Source organism: Mytilus edulis, chromosome 14 (genome assembly GCF_963676685.1).
Source record: "Mytilus edulis chromosome 14, xbMytEdul2.2, whole genome shotgun sequence".
NCBI classification, from domain to species: Eukaryota; Metazoa; Mollusca; class Bivalvia; order Mytilida; family Mytilidae; genus Mytilus; species Mytilus edulis.
In genome coordinates, this window is record NC_092357.1 from 25,165,164 (window position 1) to 25,174,757 (window position 9,594).

The following is a 9,594-nucleotide window of genomic DNA, read 5'->3' on the forward strand; positions in this document are numbered from 1 at the left end:
CAATGATGATTCTAAATTATAAAAATAACCAAAAGTTGTTAATCTATAGATAGTAAAGACTAATGAAATCTAACCCACTGTTTAAATATTTCTTTGCATTTTTTTAAAACTTCCTCAGTACAATGCTTGAGCCACTTGACTTTCATAGCTCATAATTAACGTTTTTACACAATATTTAAATAAAGTAGCTAAATATTATTCGCTTCTCAAAGTGTAAGACGCAATAAAAATCGTATGCTTGCACCATCTTACCCAAAAACAGATTTAATTAAGTTCTGAACATTTGGACATTTCTTCGTTAAAACCGGTTTTAAACAAATCACAAGTACGTGTTAAGATCCGACTAAATACCCATATTCCGATATCGTCAGGTAAATTTGGTACTACTGGGCTGGTAATACCCTCGGGGACAAAACGTCCACCAACAGAGGCATCGACCCAGTGGTGTAAATTAAGAAATCGTTTGCATATTCGTGTACTGCAATGAAACTATAACAAAGAAAGCTATACCGGACTATAAACTGTCAATATATTCAGTCAGAATATGAATTTTTTTTAGCTCTATTTTTCATTATTAACAAGACAAAGATTTCAAGCAACATTTTTTTTTCTTTTATTTAGACATGTCATAATTTTATTTTGATTTCAATTAAAGGATTTCATTTTATTGACTTCAAGTATACTTTCCAAAATAATGATACATTCATTGAAACATACACATAACTGTATATTTATAATTTGAATCCCATGGGATTTCATTTTGTCCCATGGGATATTAAAAATCCCATGGGTTAATTATAGTCCCATGGGACCCCAAAAATCCTATGGTACTATAATTATCACATGGGACCCCAAAAATCCAATGGGATAATGATCAATCCCATTGAATTTTGCCCTGTCCCAAGGAATACTGAAAATCCCACGTTTTTTTTTTTTAAATCAAATTGCAAAATATATATTTTAATAACAGCAGAAAGGCTAAGAACTTATTGAATCCCATGTAATTCCGCATATTTTGGTTATATACATGACACTGTAGCTCTAATGAGAGGCGGCGACGGATTTGCAAATGAGTGTTTTGCAAATTAAAAGTGTCCAGTGTAAAGAATGTGCAAAATGCACTAAGTTGAATGCTATAAGTATGATAAGAGTGGAGCTAGCGCTATCTACGAGAATGTACCAAATGCTAGTAAGCTTAAAATATGTATTCAGTGCTTCTGTATGTACTTCTAGTGAATGTTATAATAATTTACTTAGTACTCTGCTATGAAAATGTTTCTAGTTCCAGGCTATAATAATGCACCAAGTGATGATATTATTAATTACACAGTGTGCAATTGTCCTAATACGAGAATTTATCGGGTCAATAAAATTCATATCGGGTGAGGCGAAGCCAAACCCGATATGAATTTTAATTGACCCGATAAATTCCGTATTAGGACAATTGGACACTGTGTAACGAATTTATCCTGATTTTGTTATATTACATATTATTATATTGAAATTCAATTTTAGGACAATATCAACCAAATATATTATAGATATTTAATCTGAAAACTGTAAAAAATTTAAAATATTAGGACTATAAAGCAACTAAAATTTTATTATTTTTATTAGGTCAATGGTATAAGGGAGATAATTCCAATTGACGTAATAAAAAGGGAGATAATTCCGATTGACGTGATAAAAAATTATACTGAAATTTATTAGAACAATTACTCTAAATCAGGATAAATTAATATACCTAATGCTATGTAATAAAACATCATATGTATAGTGTAGCGGTGTTTTCAGGGTCATAAGATGTAACAAGATCGAAAAAAGTGTTATCCCGTCTATGAGATACAAAAGGTAAATCGTTTTATATATGTTACAGGCATTTTCTTAATTTAGGCATTTTGTAAAATGACTAAAAATTCAGGCAATTTATAAAATGCCTTACCTTGACAGGCATTGTACAAAATTACTAAACATACCTATTCATTTTGTTAAATGAAAGAAAAAAAATAACAAATTACCTGTTCAGTTTCAGGCAATTTGTAGAAGAAAATCATTGTGATGCATATGATAAAAGTAGATTAAACACAATATCTTGCAACGAAAACAACTAATGGTTCCGTAGAATTTTTTTTTTTCTGCAAAAAACAGCTGGGAAGGTTTGTAAATCATATAATATGTTCTTTATAGTGAAACTATGCTAAGAATGTACTCGTTCTGTATTTCAGATACTACAAATTGTTCTGTCAATAAACAAAATTTACAATTATTTTTTTTTTTAGAAAATCTAGATTCAAAACCGTAAAGTGAAACATATGAAGCAGAGAAAAATGAAGTTTGTTTCTTATAAACCGATTGCTGTTTGTTTGCTTGCTTTCAGTAGCACATATGTCATACATTTTAAGATGTGAACGTATGTGTTATTTCGTCAGTGGATTGACCTGGATAAAGGATTTTGCACTGCTGCTTGTGTGGAACTCCATACCTGTCTTAGGTGGCATGTTCTATTATATGCTGTTCGTGGATATTTCATTATATTAAGGTGCTTTTTTTATTATGAGAAGGTGCTTTTTATTATGTGATAGTGCTTTTGTATTATAAGAAGGTGCTTTTGTATTATAAGAAAGTGCTTTTCTATTATGTGATGGTGCTTTTGTATTATAAGAAGGTGCTTTTTTATTATGTGATAGTGCCTTTTTATTATAAAAAGCAACTTCATAAAATGAAATATCGACAGCATATAATAGAATATGCCACATAAGACAGCTATGACGTTCCATATGCTTGCAATTGAAATGAAGGTATTTTGGATATCCAAACAAATTCCCCTCTACAGCATACAAGGCCGTGTCTTGTTGTGATGCAAATACGTTAGTATCTAAATTTTCACTGCCTCCAGGGAATTCATTGATCTTTGACATCTGATGGATAAATCAGATAGTAGTGACTGTGGTAAAAATCTCGACAAAGACATATAAAAAGTAAAAACACAAAAATACTGAAGTCCGAGGAAAATTCAATCGGAAAGTCCCTAATCACATGGCAAAATCAAATGACAAAACATATCAAATGAATTTAAGAGTGTTTTGACCTGATAAGCGTCTCCCAGTATAGATGCATCGCTCGTCATGGGCAGATCCCAAAAATTAAGCTAATCATAATAATGACTTTGATTTTTGTGGGAAAATATGTAAAACAAGATATTCATGTATGACGTATGTGCTTATTGCGAAACCCAATGTTTTAGCATGTTTAGTGTTTATCAGTTAAAGTAATGAAAGACCTGAATGTGTGATGATTCAGATTTCACCAAATATGGTTGAACAACGTATCTGCAAAAAATCAGGATGAATATTGTGTAACAGTGCTGTCATCCAAACATGCCTAAATTTAGAAAATGCCTGTAACATATATACTTAAATCTTATTTACTTACCATTCAGCAACCCAATGTCTTTCTCTTATGTAAGTTTTGTTGTCTTTTTTTATTATGGTCCATTCTGTTTATTTCTATTCCTTCCAAAACAGTGCTGTTTTAATTCCTACAAATAACAAAACATAATATAGATGTCTGGAAATTTTATCATTCAAATGCTCTACCTTAAAAAGCCAGTGTCTGTATTATTCAATGTTTTTATACGATTCATTAAAACGTTTGGTTGCTGGAAGGATGTTTGATATCATGTTGGAATCGTTGAAGGAAGAAAGGGGTTGCTACTAGGCTAACATATGGACTGATACTTACAAGTAAAATGTATATAGTCTATGAATTCGAATCTATCATAAGTCAAGCTCAATCAGACATGCCCAGCCCCCTTTCTCCCAAAACCTGCCTCGTTTTACAACTTACAATGTGGTCAAGGTCATATGAAATCTGACAGATAGATATACAAACTAAAAAATCATTCCAAACGCCAACTGCGGTGACTGACCCTATTGCTACTAGTAATTGTTATAAGCCGAACCACAAAAACTAAAAGTTGCTCAATAAACAATGAAAATGATATTAATGTGAAATCAACCTGGCTTGAAAAAAATCATTCTATACATCACATAAAGTTGACCTACTGCTTAACGGTAGAAACGGACACCATAATCACGTAAATTTAACCTTAATGCCCGACACTAGAAAAAGTTCGAGGTCAGGTGAACACTATCTGACCGACATGTAGGCATTGCAAGGAACCCATAGACATGATATATATAAGACAAGATAAATTCATATGTTTAACATTTCGCAGCGGTATAATACTTTTACTTTAATTATTCATCCTTTTTTATACTCTTTGTATTTACATTGTATCATAGAACATTTATTCGTTCATTGTGTGTTAATTTGTGTTAATACGTTTTGTGATTGAGTTAAGCCATTCCAATTGATATTTATAGTGTGTCTTTCTACGTTGTGATGTTACACTATTGTTTCAGATAAGGGAGAAGGTTTTGTACCATTAAAACGTTTAATCCCGCTACAATTGTTTGCACCTGTCCTAAGTCAGGAATCTGGTGTTCAGTAGCTATCGTTTGTTTAGGGTGCTCATAAGTGTTTCTCGTTTCTCGTTTTTTTATATAGCTAAAACCGTTGGTTTTCCCATTATACACTCGTCAGTATTTTTTATCCCTATATAGCTTGCTGTTAAGGCTCCGTGTTGAAGACCGTACCTTAACCTATAAGGGATTACTTTTATAAATTGTGACTCGGATGGAGAGTTGTCTCATTGGTACTTATACCAGATCTTCCTATATCTATTTGATTAAAGTGTCACCATTCATTACTGTAGCTGTATAAATGTACATTAAGTCATAAAAAAAACTATCATTTAGTAAAAGGATGGCAGCCAAAATCGACACTAAAATTAAAACAAATATCTAATACATACATCCATAAAAGGACAACTCTTTTACATGTAACAAGTATTTCGTAAATAAATCAAAAAATACATATATATAATTTTTAGATAACAGCATGTTTTCGTCGGTAATAAGAATTAAGAAAAATTTACGGAATAGTTGTCTCATTGGTAATTATAATAAGTGAGGAATTCACATAACAAATTTTGTTTTCAAGCATTCTCGGAACCATGAAAATGAGATCAAGGGGCAATAGACATATATAAACTTCGTTACATAATGTAACTGCATATAAAGTATGAAGCATCCATGTGTTCTTCCTTCTGAATTATAAAGCTATGCACAAAATAGTTTACTCCGCCGCCACCGCCGCCGGAAAGTAATCCCTATGTCTGGCATACTGCTATTAACTACTCCGACATTTCGTCGTAGGTAGGGACAAAAACCAGTTCGAAAGAACTAAACTCTACAGACCTGCACAAATCACAAGAAATAACAACGATCTAAAAGACACAAAGAACTTATCTAAGGGTATTTGCAGCAAGGATAGTCAATACTAACTACAGTGACATGTAGTTTAATAGACTGTCCCTGATTGCAGTTAGAAAATAACTGATAGCTGTCAACTGTTTTTCCTATGAAAACTATAATTTTTGTTAATAAAGAATTTGATAATTTTTTTTTGGCTATTCTTTTTACATAAAGAAAATAATGGTGTATAAGATTATTTTGTCATAAAAAAGAAGAGCCAAAAAGATTTTTTTTTTTACAAAAATGAATAAATTTGATAAACACAATAAGGAATTATATATTTTATATACGTGTGCATGCAAAACAAATTTCGTTGTAGAAGGGTCTAAATACAGCACAAACGACATTTTCCAAAAAGACCAAAAGAGTGAAAAATTATATTTTAACAAAACGCATTTGACTAACAGGTAGGACAAATTATGTTCTCAAACCCTGCTGACTGCCATTAACGATTACCAAATAAATTGATCACAAAGATGTAACAAAATGAATGTATTATATATAAATAAATTTAATACCAAACAGAAGACAATAAACTTGCGGCAAAGATGGTAAACCACATAAATGAGGTGCTTAATTTTTTTTTACACCATATCCGGATTTCGACAATTAATGTCTCTTCAGTGATGTTAGGGATCGAAAAAGTATTTGGAAGGCCATATAATTTATCTCAATTTAGGATAGACTCCTGAATTTTAAAGAGTCGAAATAATATATATAAGAAAAAAAAGATTTCCGTAAGAGTCACTAAAAATTTATACTTGTTAATGCAAAGCTAATTTGACTGCAGAAAAAGAATACAAGTGTTCTTCGAAATAGGCTTAATTTGTAATAACCTATGGAAGCTCTTCCGGGTTTTTTTTTTATCTCCTCCATTGTCTAGAACGAGACCACTTCAGCTGCTACTTTTGAAATTTCAAATACAAGTAAATAAGTAAATGAATATTAAATATAAATATCTCGTTGATTTGACCTCGAAAATCGGAATGATGAATGATCATTTTTCAGATAAATCTATGTATTTGAATCGCAAATATAAAGTATGGTAAAACCTACATTATACACGTATTGTGTTCTATGAACAGTTTTGAAATTTCCTGTATGAGATGAGACTGTCGATTTAGTAGCATCTTTTAGCTTTTTCCTCACCAGTAAGGATAAAATTAATTTACCAGAACCATTAGCCTTTAATATAAAATGTGCATGATTCAATAGGATTGTATTGAATTAGAACCTTTTCTTAGACTCTATAATTTGTAGAAACCTTTTAAACTGTTCTTGCCAAAAAAGCTACAATACAAAATATTGCTTGTAAGCGTATTACAAGCAAAATAACATTTAACAACTAGTCATAAGTCATAACTTCATCGAAATTAAGTGTCAGAATGTGTTGATGAGAAAATAAAAAAAGAAGATGTGGTATGATTGCCAATGAGACAACTCTCCTCCACAAGAGACCTAATGACGCATAAATTAACAACTAAAAGTCTTGGTTTTGTTCAGACACTAACAGAACACGAAAATAATCTGGAAAATATAAAGGGATAAATATTTACCTTGTATATGTGGATTTTCAAACAGTTTCAAATTCAAATCCAATCTTTTTCTTCTTTTAAATATGTCTGACGACAAAATACTATTTGTAACACAAATTAAACATTAAACCAATGAAAACCCATAATACAAGACACACCCTCGGTACAAAAACTACTCACAAAGTGCATTTGATCACAGACTTTGTTGATCAATTAACTTTCAATCAATTTGAGAAAATTAGTCTACGGACAAATTATAATAAAGAACGAACATTCGTTTTAAAACTAAATAAGAAGTAAGGGAAATATTTTCAGCATTTTTTTCATTACAACATATATATATATGTAATTATATATATTTCAAAAACTATCGAAGTCTTGAATACGAACTAATCGCTGAAATTCCCTCAAATTGACGTACACTATAGATATCTAGATTGCATTACGGAATGGATCAATAGAAGTCCAATGTCCCCAGTCTCCATCAAATGACCTACGTTTCGTGTTGTTCTTGCCTAGAATGTGCATGAAATATTTGCAACTGGACAAATATTGAATAAAATACTATTTAAGTAACAAATGAATCAGTATATCAATATGAAATGGAAGAGGGGGGACGAAACAAATCATATTTACAACAAAGCCATACCAGATGACTGAGGTTTACCGAAGAATGGGGTAACTTGGACTTTAAACGTCAGCCGATATTTAATTATTTATGTACACAAGTTGGCGTGCAAAAATCAACAGCCTCCTCGGAAATACTGATAAACTTTCCCTTGATAAGAAAATTGAGTTACCTCCCCTTTTTTAGTACGAGTTGACTTTCTTGACCGAACTAATAGTTCAGTATGAGTAATACATATGGGATGTATAAATACGCAGCCACGACCAGTCGGAATAGGGTGGTTAGTCCTGGTGCTATGGGTTACTCGGTTTGATAAAGAAAAAATAAAAGGTTGTTGTTCTAATATGCAATTGATCTATAACTGAATTGGTCGAGTTAATTGTTGCTGGCTTTCGGTCTTGTGTCAAATAGTTCATGCATTTTCATGACGTGTATATGATTAACAGTTTATACGCCGATGGTCTACTCGTTGCTAGCTTCCCGTCCTGTAGCAAATATGTCATGCATATTTCAGGACGTTTATATGATCAACATATTAATACGCCGATGTTCTGATGTAGTAAGATGTATGGTATATATAATAACATTACAAATATATTTCATATGATTGATTGGTGTTTAACGCCACTTTAAGTCTGTTGTTACTATTTGTGCCGCTCAGTTTTTATTGGTGGAGGGAGCCGGAATGTCCAGATAGAACCACATACCTGAATGTTTCAAATGAATCCGTACTCTTGGTTGGCAGACTACAATCGCGAGGCATTATACAATCTAATTAATTTCCTAAATAAATGCAACATTCATTTTACTGTACGTGTTTCGCATGATAACGTCAGCACAGTTTTCGTGATAGAAAAATAAACTAAAAAATCTCGACATTGTATAGTTGTTCCATATAAATGTAATTTTAAGAATTAGATGCTTCTTTACGTTATTTTATTGTGTTGTAAAATCGTTGACCGTGTGCTTCATACAAATAATTATGTGTGCTTCTGTAAACAATTTGCATCCCAATAAAATTAAAAAAAGCAACTTTCAATTCTTAAATGAAAAAGGTTCGTCGTAAATTTTCAGCACATTCGAATTTATTACACACTAAAACATGCCATACGAACTAAAATCCGTACCATACATTAATATAGAAACAGAATTCTGAAAATACTTAAAGGTGAGCGTAGCAAGGCTTGTTATTGGTGTTAATTGTCGGTTTGTCTAACATCTTCTTAAAAAAAATTTGGTGAAGTTTGTTTTTTTATCATATACTTAGACTAAATAACATATGATTTTTACTGTATGATAATACCATTAAATTAACGTAAATTCCATATTTTTCGAATTGGTGCTTAGTGGGCTGATATGAAAAGTTTATCACATGCTTCGAGTGTTATCACATGCCTTTCCGTAACGTTATCGCATGGCATTCCGGTGAAACTCGGTAAATTCCGGAAAATACACCTCAATGCTACGTTTTCACTGAAAAACATTACAAAGTAGTGTACGAAAAAGTTATTTTGATACTGGAAAGTATATTTTGTAAAATAATTAAAAAAACAAAAACAAAACAAAAAACAATCAAATTATTAAATAAATGATTTTTTTAAAAGTTTCAAACATAATTTAGAAAGTTACTTTACAAAAATGTTGACTTTTCTAAACAGTGTTCATTATGTATATTTTTGATTTATTTTTTTGTCGTTTCGTCAAAATTTAAATGTTTTTCTTCTCTGTTGAGGCATATGATAGAAAGATTTCATATCGAATGTACTAAATTTGGGGTCCGACGTCCGTGAACTTTTCACTCTTTGAACTGTTATTTGGAAACCACGTAAAAGGATCAATATATGACTCTGTGATTTTTCTCCATCGTTGAAGCATATGATAAAAAGATCATAACATGTCATTTTTCATATCGCATGTATTATCAGCCCTCGGTCAATATCAGCCCTCGAGCCATGCGGCTCTTGGGCTGATATTGAACCTAGGGCTGATAATACATGCGATATGAAAAATGCCATGTAATAATCTGATAATATCACTCAAACAACGCGTAAAT

At 31.5% G+C, this 9,594-nt stretch overlaps 1 long non-coding RNA gene across 1 annotated transcript in view; it reads right to left on the reverse strand.

The window, feature by feature from the left end:
• LOC139503718 (uncharacterized) overlaps nt 1-7,003 on the reverse strand; it is a 50,846-nt gene extending 43,843 nt beyond the window's left edge. The window contains exons 1-2 of the long non-coding RNA XR_011659175.1: nt 6,935-7,003; nt 3,433-3,538 (exon numbers count right to left, since the gene is read on the reverse strand). This is a non-coding gene — a long non-coding RNA (uncharacterized lncRNA). The remainder of the gene's footprint in view (nt 1-3,432; nt 3,539-6,934) is intronic.
• Nucleotides 7,004-9,594: the final 2,591 nt, after the last annotated feature.